Here is a 14025-nt window from a genome sequence, read left to right as displayed (position 1 = left end):
CAGATGGAGACCACACAAGACACTCTACACTTTTTTATATTTTGTGAACTTCTATGTATAAAAAATTCATGGAGATGAGCATCACTCTACTTAGCTAGACTGTTCTCAGATAACAGACGTAACATATTTCCTGGAATATTCTCAAAGTCTTTCCAGAATGGAAGAACTTGCCAGACTTTGTGCTCCCTGACCTAGATAGGAGATATCAGCCTTCCTTCCATACAAGAGTAAGATATTACACTATGTTATGTCTCTTTTTGAGTCTTTCCAGAAAGTTTGGTCAAAGACCCTAAATCACATGATTCAGAGAGAATTGTAAAATAAATTTGAAAGGGATATAGAGAGGGTAAACTAGACAAATACACAGATATACATACATACATATATATATGTATATACATATATATATATGTGTATATATTTACATGTATATATAACAAATCTATCAATATTTCTATCACAAAATTTTATTCTTCAATAATAGTGGAATCACCTTATTTATATTTTAGCATTTCTTTCCCTTATGTTTATATGAAAAAGAGGATATATTAGGGGAAATTGTGCTAAATTAAGTATGTATGGAGGAAATCTCAGCAAGGATGGCACAGTTGAAAGCATTGAGTTATCAATGCTAAAGAGTGTTTGAAAATGACAGTATTACTAAAAAGGTAATGGACAGATAATAAGTATTAACTAAAAATCTGCTTTTTCATCTTTAGCAAATCTGTTTGAAAATAAATTATATCTCTTTTAAGAAAACTTGGTAAGGGATCAAAATCTTACTGTGCACGTTATTTTTTGATTACAAGCAAAACAAAACAAAATCAACTTTATCAAGCATTTATTAAATGCCTGCTATGTGTCAGGTACTGTGCTAAGTATTGGAGATGCAAAGAAAGGTAACTATCTCTATCTTTATGTGTATGTATGTGTATATATATATATATATATATATATATATATATATATATATATATATATAATAAATGCTTGGAGAATGGGGTTATTATAACTATTAAATTAATCTGAGGATAAGGATCACATCTTATGTTAATATTACTTTCAGTTCCTCATTTAGTATTTTATAGATAGGACTCAATATATATATATATATATATATATATATATATATACATACATACACATACATATTTATATATATATATATATGTATATATACAGCATAATTTGGAGATAATCTCCAAAGAAAAGAGATAATCTCTAGGTGGTCCAAGAAAGGCTTATTGAATACTTTAGAATTTTAACTAATACTTGAATGAAACCAAAGATACCAGAAGGCAAAGATGAAGAATTAGAGAATTCCAGAAATGAGAGATGACCTTTAAAAATGCATTATGTTAGAATATGGACTAATGCTAAAGAGAGATATAGGATATTAAAAAGAAATTATTTTTAAAAACAGACCGGAACAATCTTTAGAAAGAAGTTGTAAAGATGATGCAAAGAAAATTAAGAAGGGTAGGAATATAAGGAAAATAAAAGAAGACATATCTGAGTAGGTCTATAACATGAAAATAAAAACTGGTGGACTTAAAAATGGAGACTTTGAAAAAAGAAATAGGAGGCTAAAGAAAATAGATCTAATTCCAAGAAGAAATATCAAGTTACAAATCTTCTCTACAGTTGTTGAAAAACTATAGCCAAACACAGAAAAGATTTCACCTGCCACAAGCAAGATATAGTAAAGGAAGTGATAAAGCCCATATCAATGCTTCATTTCTAATTAGCTCATAACAAATTATCTTTGGTTTCAATATTCTCAAAATTGATGAAGGTGGAAGCCAAGTTATAGTCAAGGTACAGATAGGGAAAAAATTGATTGAACAATATCAGTAATGGGAAAACCCCACAATCTTAGAAATAATGATTTTCTGAAAAAAACAGACAAATGGAAATGAATCAACGTGTAAAAAGCAATTGTCAAGAGAACAACTGAACAGAAGGATAAAAAATACAAGAAAAAATAGGGTAAAAAATGTGAACTGAAAACACTCAAAATTTGAGATCTGGGAGTTCAAATTACTATCCATGAGAAATCAACAGGTTGAGTTTCTGCAAGTTCTGTTGGGTTGATTTGGCTCTTATAAAGACTTTTAAAATATGTATATGACATAAGCACCAGACTTTTAAAAAATAGATAAAATTTCAAATTGATAGAATCACTCTGAAAGCACTGTACTCAGGCAGAGAACTATAGTGATATACTCTGGAAATATTGAAAAGAACAGGAAAAGACTATTTCTAATTCTTTCCTCATATACGCTTAAAGTAATTTCATTTCTTGCTCAGATCAGTAACATAATATAAGCACTTTCTTATCTGATTTTTTTCAGCTTATTTTCTCTCTTGGGATTACTTCTTAGAATTTGAATACAGGAATTGTGCATTTCTCTTGTTCTATTTATGTTCATTGTTTTTGTCATCCATTTTAAATGAAATGTTTTTAAGAGACAAGAGCTACAGTTAACTAAGTTTCTTGGCTTGAAACAAATAAGTGTTCTATAGCAATGCTGATAATGATGATGTTAATGCTACCCAATGATGAATTCAAGTAGGATATTACTTTAGAATAACTCCATTTTAATAGGAAATTATTTCAACTTTATATCTTGCTTTTTTCTTCTAAAAATGATGAGAGAAGAGAGTTAGGACTTTGTAAATCTCATAATTATTTTGTAACACATTCAAATCCTACTAATTTTTCTTAAATGTTTCTTTTATCATAGCATCATTGATCTAAACATAGAAGGGATATTCAATGCCATCTAGTCCATCCCTTTCATGTTCAAATGAGGAAACTAAGGACAACAAATTGAAATTACTTGTCCAAGGTCACATAAGTAACATCAGAGTCCAGGTGTTTATCCCAGTGCTCTTTCCATCATACCATGAATTTTCTCAATATCATTCTCTCATTGAAAACTCTCCATTGACTATGAGTCAAAGGCCAAGATGATGCATTCAAGACAATCATCCAATCTTCCTTAACAAATTTCTTTCTTAGAATTTCCAAAAATGACTACATTGTTTTTCATACACAATGCTATTTAGAACTGCTAGATATTTCCAACAGCTGGATATTTCTGCCTTTTGCCTGGCTTAATTCTACCCATATTTCAGGGGCTATCTAAATACTTATTTTCTCTCTAAATTTTTACTTACAAAATTCTAGTCTGTGGCACTGAATTTTTTAGTTTGAGGAAAAAAAGATCTGTTTTTAAGTAGCAGAAGTAAGTCAGTTAATCAGCTATTATAACAGCTATTCCAATAATGTTTACTGAATTACAGACAAAATGGTGTTAAGGGAGATAGAATAACATGGTAGACTGAACATTGGAATAAGAATGATAAGACACAAGTCTTTTTGTTATATCTTTTATTGATTACAATTCTGACAAATCATTTCATATCTCAAATACTTTATCTGGGCAATATGCTTCATTTAACACTAATAATTTGCAGTCCTATTCTTAAATGCCAAGTTCCTTTAAAATCATATACAGCAAATGTTTACTAAGTACCTGCTATAATTTTATAATTAAAACCTCTCTGCAATAAAAAAATTCCTCACTGATTCTTAGTCTTCCTTAACAAAGGAAGATAATTTTAATAAAATCCTCAATTATCTATATAACATCAGGGACACCTAGGTGGCGCAGTGGATAGAGCACCAGCCCTAAATTCAGGAGGACCCAAGTTCAAATCTGTTCTCAGACACTTAACACTTCCTAGCTGTGAGACTCTGGGCAAGTCACTTAACCCCAGCCTCGGGGGGAAAAAATACCTATATAACATCAGAGAAATAAATGTTTTTTAGACTTGTACCTTGCATCATTTGGAGAAGCAATGTTGTTGAGAAATGATACTGTTCCACAGTGGAGTATTGATCAGGAAAGCTATAACTATAGCTAGAGGAGAAAGCTGGATAAGCTGAATGCTGAGGGTACAGCTTTTCAGTATATGAGAACTACTATAGTCTTATGTATTCCAGGATATTAGTCATATCCCTTTATGTATGTATGTGTGTGCATATATATATATATGCACACACACACATATATATATATATATAGATAGATATGTGTGTATGTTTGTGTAAATATAGTTTTATATATACATATATATACACACACAGGCACACGTATATATGCATGTACATGTATTTACCCACATATGCATGTACATATGTAAATATATATGCATAGGCATCTATGTATACATAAAGAAATGTATGTATGGATACATATGCATAGCTACATATAATATATCTAATTAGAATTATATATAATATAAATCTCTTTATTTTTTCTTTTATTTCTGTTTATTATCAGTTTGGACAAATGAATTTATTTGCTTTAGGTCTTCATTGTGGCACAAAAATTTGCTTGGAAGGGAATAAAGCCTTAAATATATATGATGATATATTCTTTTCTCATTAAAAGATAGTAAACAGGAGCTTTTCTTGAACCTAAAAATTATTTCTCTTAGTCTAAAAATATATATGGAAAGGGGGGATAGATTCTAATCCTTTGTCCTTTCTCTAAGGAGAGCAGAATGGTTATCCTGTCCTCTCTGGGTTGAGGTAGCAAAAAAAAACAAGCATGTATCTACTACATGTCAGACACTATGGGAAGCATTTTATAAATATGACATTTGATTTTACTTGGTCTTCACAGTATCCCTATAAACTATGTGTTATTATGTTTTCCATTTTACAGTTAAAAGAAATGGAAAAAGAGATTACTTACTCAGGGTAGCACCATAATTAATTGTCTGCGGCAAGATTTGAACTCAGGTTTTCTAGATTCTAAATCCAGAACATTTTCCTCTGTACTGTCTAGATGTCTTTGAAGAATAGTGGCTAGAGGAAATTCCATAGATTTCATATTTCCCTGAGAGATACATCAAGAGAAACCCACACGGACACTTATAACTTTCACAGGCAAAACATAACATACTCCTTATAAAATATGCACATATATAAATTTATATGTATCTTTAAAATTTTGTAAAGTCATAGATATATCACTTGAAAAAATATATTGTAAATGTTGTTTTTTTATTTATGGAATATCACTAGGAATATGAGACAGTCATTTTTCTTATTTCCTATAATTCTGAATGCCCATTCAAGTTGTTAGTCTGAACATATAAAAATAACTAAAAGAAAATTCCTTTTTTTTTTTTTTTTTTGCAATTTACCAGTGTTTTATTTATTCATTTCTTTCCTGCAACATATACAATTTTCTTACAATGAAAATCAATAATGCCAACTCAAATAAGAATGGGGCCACTAAACCTGCAGGCTATATATTGACTTAGTTTTGAAATATAATATTATCTATTTTATTGTGTTTTTGTTTATTTTGTTAAACATTTCCAAATTATATTTTATCTGCCATTCTTTGGAGCACTATGGGACATATGAGTCCTATGGGCTGTATGTCTATTGTAAATAATTTTCTGTAATCACTAAGAAGGGAAATCAGTCCTTACTTATACTTTTTGGTTATGTCTCTGTAATGCCAAAGAACTAAACAAACTAAAAAACAAACAAAACCCCACAAAACTTAGTTGTTTATTACCAGTTAAGTAAAATTTATTGTAATTTTATTGATTTCACATTTAAAAAAATAAAACTTCACTGCCTTTAGTCAAGTTTACGGTTTGTAGATATACAAAGACGATGTAAGAATGTTTTCCGTAAAACTAGTATTTCTCTTTCCTTGTATTTAACCGTCTAGCAATCATCTTGCTAATAATTCATTTGTTGAGATGTGTTTTCCTTTTTATCATTCATTCTATTGGATATTTCTGAATGATCAAATCATCAAAATATAAGGAACAACAGAAATCATATAGAAATTGAGGTTCAGGTCAAAGATATGTAGAGGATTCCATAGACCAATATACAACTTCTTCCTTCCAACTTAAATTCTATCTCATATTCAAATAATGAGGATGAATTTAGCTTAGCTGTATCTTTTTTCCAAATTTTCTCGTGCTCCTGCCTCTGATTTTGTGAGCATGAAAAAAAAAAAAATCTTACAACAGATGGAAGAGAGAACAGAGTGCATCAAATTCCAATAGCAGTCCTTGGACGGCTGGACTGGCAGATTGTGAAAAACTGGGAAACAATGATCAAGATTGCCAAGTAATAAGCCACCAATCAATCACAATCAATTAATTGTCAAACCAATGTACTATGCAGATTTTTTATTGCCCCTCCTTCCTTTTGTAGTTTATAAGCATATCCTCATCATGTGAATATATGTAAAATGTTTTAAAACTGAAAAATTTCTGCCTATATAAAGTGTTATTATTAGAAACAGAACTAACTTGTAGTATACCTATTATTATTAATATTAAGCTGCACAGAAATTATTATGATCTTTCATTCCCCACATTTCTTTTTACTTCCTCACTTTCTATACTTTATCTTTCTTTTTGTCAATCTGTGCTTATTATGATCTAGGGCTAACATGGAAGCAAAACTGTAATAATAGTTTAAAGAAAACAGAACTCCTATTTACTCTACAGCTGATAAGGTGTTAATCGTTTCTAACTATTTAAAAAAAAGAAAAAAACTAGTTTAAGTTCAACTGTGACATTTATGTATTTCTGGAAGAAAGGATGAAATTGTGTGTTTTGGTTTTAAAAGAATTCTGCAAAGCTACAAGTAGAATAGGAAAATGCAAATAGGATAATAGCCTCACAGATTTAGATCTGAAAGGTTCCTAAGGGGCTTTATCATCCAACTCTTCCAATTTAGAGATTAGAAAACTAGGGCTAATTGATTTTAAGTGATATAAGCAACTAAGAAATAAGTGATATAATTGATGTGGCACTGTGTTTGGAGTCAGAAAGATCTGAGGTTCAAAACTGGTCTCAAACATTTACTTGTTTTGTGAACCAGGGCAAGTCATTCATCCTCTGCTTGTTTCAATTGCCTTATAAATAAAATAGGGGGTAATAATAGTACTTCCAAGGGTTGCTGTGAGAATCAAATGAGATAATTTAAAGTGCATAGCACAGTGCCTGGCACATAGTAAACATTATATGAGTGTTCTTTATTAGCTATTATTGCCCAAAGTCATTCACATAACAAAGGCAGATACCAAATTTAGATCATCCTATTCCAAATTCACTGTTCCTTTTGGAGAACAGCAAATGACGAATGAATCAACTGATTTTTATTAAATGCCTGCCAGTATCCCAAGCAGTATACTGAGAGATAAGGATAGGAAAACAAAGACTGAAACAATTTCTTCTCTCAAGGAGTATAATAAGAATTTTGTCATTACTTCTACTGAATGTCGTTCATAACTTTTGAACTAGATCTAAGTAATGTCAATATAGTAAGGAACAGAGTTTTTCAGTAAGAAATGGAACAGAAATCTGCTTGAGGGTTCAGTAAAACATCCTTCCATTTCTGCTTCATGTAGAGGAAACTCGTTGACTACTTAGTTTAATATAAGAGCTCATAGTAGAAAATACAAACAATATATGTGGAAGAATTATATTTAGGCAATCATTTAAAGAGCTATTTCTTTGCTTTTTCCTGTTCTATGGTATTTCTCCTTTGCAGAGCCCAGTAAATTTTATTTTTCTTCTTCTTGTCTGGTTCCCCACTTATTTACTGCAATCTCCTGAAATGCAGTAAACATAGAACAGGCTAGTAACCATCTAAATAAAAGATATTAGATTATTTAGTCATGTCTTAAAATAAGGCTTTATGCATATATGTTTCAATAAAATTATTTCAATTATTCCAGAGGATTAAATACTAAGTGCCAGAAACTGTTCTGTGCTTTACAAATATTATCATGGTTAAGAGAAGAGAAAAGATTCCAACTAAATGACCTTTTGGCCTCTTATTTAATTATTTTTAGTACAAGTCAGTAGTTGATATGTATTTTATTTAGAAACTATGTGCTAGCCTTCGTGTTAAGCTCTAGGAAGACAAAGAAGGATGAAACATTCCCTTCTCTCAAGAAATTTGAGTTCTGATGGGGGAAATCATATGCAAACCATTACATATAAACAATTTCTATACAAGATAAATTGGACATAACAGAAGAAAGGAATTAGAATTAATGGGGATGAGAAAAGCTACTTTTAAAAGGTGGAACTTAGTTGAAGGAAGCAAGGGAAGCCAGGTGCTGGAGTTGATAAGGGAGAGGATTTCAGACATAAAGGATAATCAGTGGAAATGTTCAGGGTTAGAAAATGGAAGACATAAAGAAGACTCTCTTCTTCTAGAAACAGCAAGGAGACTAGTGTCCCTAAATTACACAGTATATAGTGAGGAAGTATGTAAGATATAAAAAGATTGGAAATGTAGGAAGGAAGGCAGGAGTTGAAGGGATTTGAAAGCCAAACAAATACTTTTATATGTGATCTTTAAGGTGACAGGAAGCCACTGGAATTTATTAAGAAGAGAGGGTGTGTTTCTAAGGAAAATTACCTAATATTGACTAACCACCCAATGCTCCATTTATATTAGCATTTATAGAATGTTTTGTAATTACAAGAAAACATTTTTTTTTCCCAATAAAACTTTTCTGTCCAGTTAAATTCCTAATGGTCAAATAGTTATTGCAGAAACTTTTAACTGTAAGTAAAGTATCATTTATTTAGAACACTTGGGGAAATGAGTCAATGTCTAATTTTCTTGATAGGTGATGTTTTACATGCCAGATAAGAAAACTATTTTAATCAAGTTGGATGGTTTTTCTAAAATATATCAAATTGTGGAATAGTCCAACCATTCTGGAGAGCAATTTGAAACTATGCCCAAAGGCATACCCTTTGACCCAGCAATGCCATTACTGAGTCTGTATCCCAAGGAAATTGTAAGAAGGGAAAAGAATTCCACATGTGCAAACATATTTGTAGCAGATCTTTTTGTGGTAACAAAAAATTGGAAAAAATCAATTTATGCCTATCAATTGGAAAATGGTTGAAAACAATTGTAGTATATGAAGATAATAGAATATTATTGTTCTATTTTTAAAAAATGATAAGCTGATTTTAGAAAGACCTGAAAAGATTTACATGAACTGATGCTGAGTAAAATAAGCAAAACTAGGAATATATTGCATACAATAACAACAACAATATGTGATGATCAACTATGAAAGATTTGCTTCAGTGTTTCAGTGATCCAAAATAATCCCAATAGACTTTGGACAGAAAATGTCATGTGCATCTAGAAAAAGAACTAAGGAGACTAAATGTAAATCATCATTTGCTATGTTCAGTTCTTTTTTCTGTTTTTTTTTTTTTTTTTTTGTTTGTTTTATTTTGTTTTGTTTTGTTTTGTTTTTTATCTCTTCCATGGTTTTTCACTTTTGCCCTGATTTTTCCTTCCCAACATGATTCATAATGTGTATTAAAAATATACTAGGAAAAAACATATCAAACCTTTCTTGTCTTCTTAAACAGAGTGTACTGAACATAATTTATATTCTTCTTTATAACTCAAGGTCATTACTATAATAATGAGGTATAATATTACTAAGTATGATTGAACTATTCTGAGATATCCTCAACAGGTATCCAAATATGTAAGACAGTTTGGTTTTATCAAACTAAATGGTTCCTGATCATGGGCCCTATATCTAATTTATAGTAATTCTCTTTTGTCCTTTGATGTCAGAAATATCCTTTTTCTAAAGATGATATGCCGATCTTTTCTTATTTAATGGGAAAATCATGAACTATTAATTTATTAGAACTTAGTTAACATAAGAATCTCTCTGCATATGACATCTGCAATAAGCTGTGAACAATGGAAAATCTGTTTGAGTCTGTATACTGTCTTATTTGGATGAAAATGTTTCATTTCCATATTTCCTTCTTTGTTTTTTTCTGTTCTTTTTCCCTTAAATATTCCCTTATGATTCTAATGACTATTGTCTTCTAGATTACAATATAATACATAAAGATTGTGTGATTTCACCACATTATGGTGAAACTCCATTTATACCTCCATAATAAGTTTTCTTACTTATTTAATAAACCAATTATATAAAAACTTTTCATCCATTCTCAAACTTTTTATGATCTCTTTCCTCTTATCTAAGAACCTGCAAAAGATTTCTCTAAGAAATTGAGACTATTTACAAATGAGTTTCTTTTTCTACCTTCTTTCTCTTTTTATATCACTCAAACATCTTCCTCCATGTTTTCCTCCTCTCTGTGTCACAAGAAATTAGCCCCACTCCTTGCTAACTCAAACTCTTGTCCTTCTCTGTCCCATTCCTCTGTCTCTCCCTGCATGTGTGTGTTTGTATCTTATCTTCATTCTCTATTGGACCATTCTTTGCTGCCTGCAAATATGTCAATCTTCTCCTTAAAAAAAAAAAAAAAAAAAATTAACTTGATTTTTTACCATCCCCCTGACTTGTTAACCTGTATCTCTCCTCTCTTATCTAAACTCTTTAAGAAAGCTATCTATATGAAGTGTCTCCATTTCCTGTTCTTTCACTCATTTTTAAATCTGCATTATGACTAACCAACCTCATAATTCAACTGAAACTGATCTCTCAAAAGTCACCACTATTCTCTCAATTGTGACTTTTCTTCAGGCTCTGACACTGCTGAATCTTCTGTCCAGGTCACATTCAGTAACTGAAGATTCCCCATTCTCTCGTTCTCACTGGCTTTATCCTGGGATTTCTCTTTCCCCTCTATTTTATCTAATTTGCTTATGTCTTCTGCTTCCATGAGTTTAATTGTCATCTCTCTGCAAATGATTTTTAGATCTATAAGCACAGTTCTACTTTTTCTCCTGAACTCCATTCTGGCATCACCAACTACATTTTGGATATCTCATATTATGTCTTGTAGACACCTCAAACTCCATATATTCAAAATGGAACTCATTGTCCTTCACCCAGTTTTTCTGATCCCAACTTTTTCCACTTGTCCAGGATACTACTATCCTCCCAATTACCCAAGCTCCCAACTTTTGTATCATACTGAAATCTTCATTGTGTACTCACATCATGTTTTAAATATATTGCCAAATATTATCATTTTAATCTTTGACATTTCTAGTACCCTTTCCTCACTCACACAGCCATTCCCTTATATTCTTATTACCTCTCACCTAGAGTACTACAATATCCTCCTAACTGATTTTTCTATTTGTATATCTACTTATCCATCTATCTTCTGTCAACCATCCATTATATAGCTCTATTTTTATGGGATTTATTTTCCCTCATAAATGTGGTAGTATGGTATGGTGAATAGAAATCAAGGAGTCAGAAAGAGATTGTTACAAACACTGTCTCTAAAACACACCGACTATGGCCTTGGACAAGTCACTTTCAAAGATCTCTCAATGTCTCAGGCAGCTTTCTAAGACTATAAATTGCAGAAAAAGTGAAAATGAACCTCAATAGAAGAATTTTCATACCAGCATCTCTTTAAATCTCTGAAACCAATAGTTGCTCTGGTATTGTTCATAAGGCAACTGAGTTTTGGATGTCTTCTGGATAATCAGAAAGAAAATAATGGAGGAAAAAAAGTTGGCACCTTGAAACTGATTGAAATGAAGTTATCATTCCTGTGAAATGCAGGAAATATTATCAAATAATTTGTTATTGTTCAATCATTGCTGTTGTATCCAATTCTTTCTGATTCCATTTTTTGGCAAAGATACTATGGTGTTTGGCTGTTTCCTTGTCCAAGGTCACATAGCTAGTAAGTATCTGAGACCAGATTTAAACTCAGGAAAATGAGTCTTCCTGATTCTCCAGGCCCAGCACTCTACCTAGTGTACCACCTAGCTATCCATAGTAGAATCTAATATACATATACACAATACCATGAACAGGCATTAGAGAATGATACCCCTCCTATTTTTTTTGCAAAGGGATTAGTCAACTCAGAATTTCATGATTGTGGTTGTAAACTCAAAGATAGCACTTGGCAAATATAACAAAAAAGAGGACTCACTTGAGAATATTAATTTAACATTATCTCAGAAAGAGGTAGAAGAGAGATAAAGGAAGAAAAAGACAGAGATAATCTTTTTGAATACTGGTATCCTTTCCTTGGTAATTAGGATTATCATAGCCTCTGCTCATGATTAGTACAGTTTAGAGTTTCAGGCAGTCTTCAGTGAGTGCTTTGGTTGAAGGCAACTTCTAATATTCCTTGACTGTATTCAACTAAGTACATCATCTATTTATCAAAGTAATTACATTTATCAAAGGAATATCATTAGTATTTTAAACATGCTCTGCTTCCCCAGTAATCTTTTTTTAAATACTATTTGCAAATAACTCCTATATATAATGATTGAGATGAAAAATTTTACAATTTTTTTTAAATTTTATCAAAAACTTAAAACGTGGCTATTGGTTACCATTATCCCAGTCAATGATATTTGATGTGTAGTTATGTTTGAGTTCATTGTTACAATGTGACAAAGAAAGACTCTGGCCTCTTAAAGATCATCCTAATGTACCACACTTGCAAAGACTGCAAGTCTGGTGAAGTGTCAGGATATGTCTTTTTCCTCCAAAAAAAGTAGCCTAAATTAGGAAAGGTTCATTAGCAGAAGGAAATTTGGGTTTCGTTGTTGCTGATTTTTGGCCTTAGAATGGGTAAAATACTTCATAGCTATGAGATTGTCTAAGATGACAGGAAAAGGTAATAATGTTAGAGAGGGTGAGAGAAAATAGAAATACTAATGCATTGTTGGTGATGTTGGGAACTGATCCAGCCATTTTGGAGAGCAATTTGGAACTATGTCCAATGTGTTATCAAACTATGCATACTCTTTGATCCATCAAAACCTCTACTAAGTCTATATCCCAAAGTAATAACAAAAATGGAAAATGTCTTAGATTTACAAAATGTGTATATCAGCTCTCTTTATAGTGGCAAATAAATTGAAATCAAGGGGATTACACTTAATTGGGGAATGCTTGAACAAATTGTGGTATATGAATATAATGGAATACTATTGTCTTATAAGAAATGATGAGCAGTAAGTATACCCTCACAAAAATGTATAAAGACTTATATGAACTGATGTGAGTGAAGTGAGCAGAATCAAGAGAACATTATACACAGTAACAGCAACATTATGCACATGATTGACATAAATAGATGTTGATCTTGGCAATGCAATGATCTAAGACAATTCTAAATAATTCATGATATAAAATGCTACCCATATCCAGAGAAAGAATTATGGTGTCCAAACACAGATTGGATCACATTTTTGTTGATTTTTCTTTCTTGTGATTTTTCCCTTTTGCTCTGATTCTTCTTCCCCAACATGAATAATGTGAAAATATGTCTAATATGATTATACATGTATAACTTATATCAGATTGCTATCTGGGGAGTGGAGAGGAGAAGAAAGGGAAAAAAGGTAGATTAAAATCTTATTAAAGGGTCAGCTAGGTGGAGCAGTGGATAGAGCACCAGCCCTGAATTCAGGAGGACCCGAATTCAAATCTGGTCTCAGACACTTAACACTTCCTACCTGTGTGACCCTGGGCAAATCACTTAACCCCAGTCTCAAAAAAAAAAAAAAATCTTATTAAAGTAAATGTCAAAATCTAATAGCTTTTAAAAAAACAAATGCATATAGTCTTCTAGGATTTATAGGAGATGTAGTATCCATTTGCAGATGATGTAGTCTTTTAAATAGATCTAGTATCTACAAGTAAACCTGACCAAGTATACTTCTATTTCTCCATTATTCACATCATAGTGATTGAGTATTTTATCCTTATCTAAGTGTATTTTTTCCTCAGATAAACATTTTTCATTCTGAGAAATCCAGAGGTACTAGGTCATGGCTCAAGGTACAATCCTCAAACTTGAATTAGAGATTATTTTGCATTCTAGAAATCCAGAACTAAAAGGTTAACAAGCTATGCTTCTTCCATCACAGTGGTATTCTCTGATTTGTAGTGTGGCAAATGCTTTCATAGTGTTAGTGATTCCTTATTAATCTTCACTGAGTATCCT

At 31.4% G+C, this 14025-nt stretch overlaps 1 pseudogene; it reads left to right on the top strand.

The window, feature by feature from the left end:
- The window catches only part of LOC141562167 (large ribosomal subunit protein eL20-like), a 122404-nt pseudogene that overhangs the window by 94676 nt on the left and 13703 nt on the right, over positions 1-14025 (top strand).

The sequence above is a fragment of the Sminthopsis crassicaudata genome, chromosome 3 (assembly GCF_048593235.1).
Source record: "Sminthopsis crassicaudata isolate SCR6 chromosome 3, ASM4859323v1, whole genome shotgun sequence".
NCBI classification, from domain to species: domain Eukaryota; kingdom Metazoa; phylum Chordata; class Mammalia; order Dasyuromorphia; family Dasyuridae; genus Sminthopsis; species Sminthopsis crassicaudata.
Note: the sequence above shows the minus strand (reverse complement) of the source record. Positions and strands in the feature narration are given on the sequence as shown.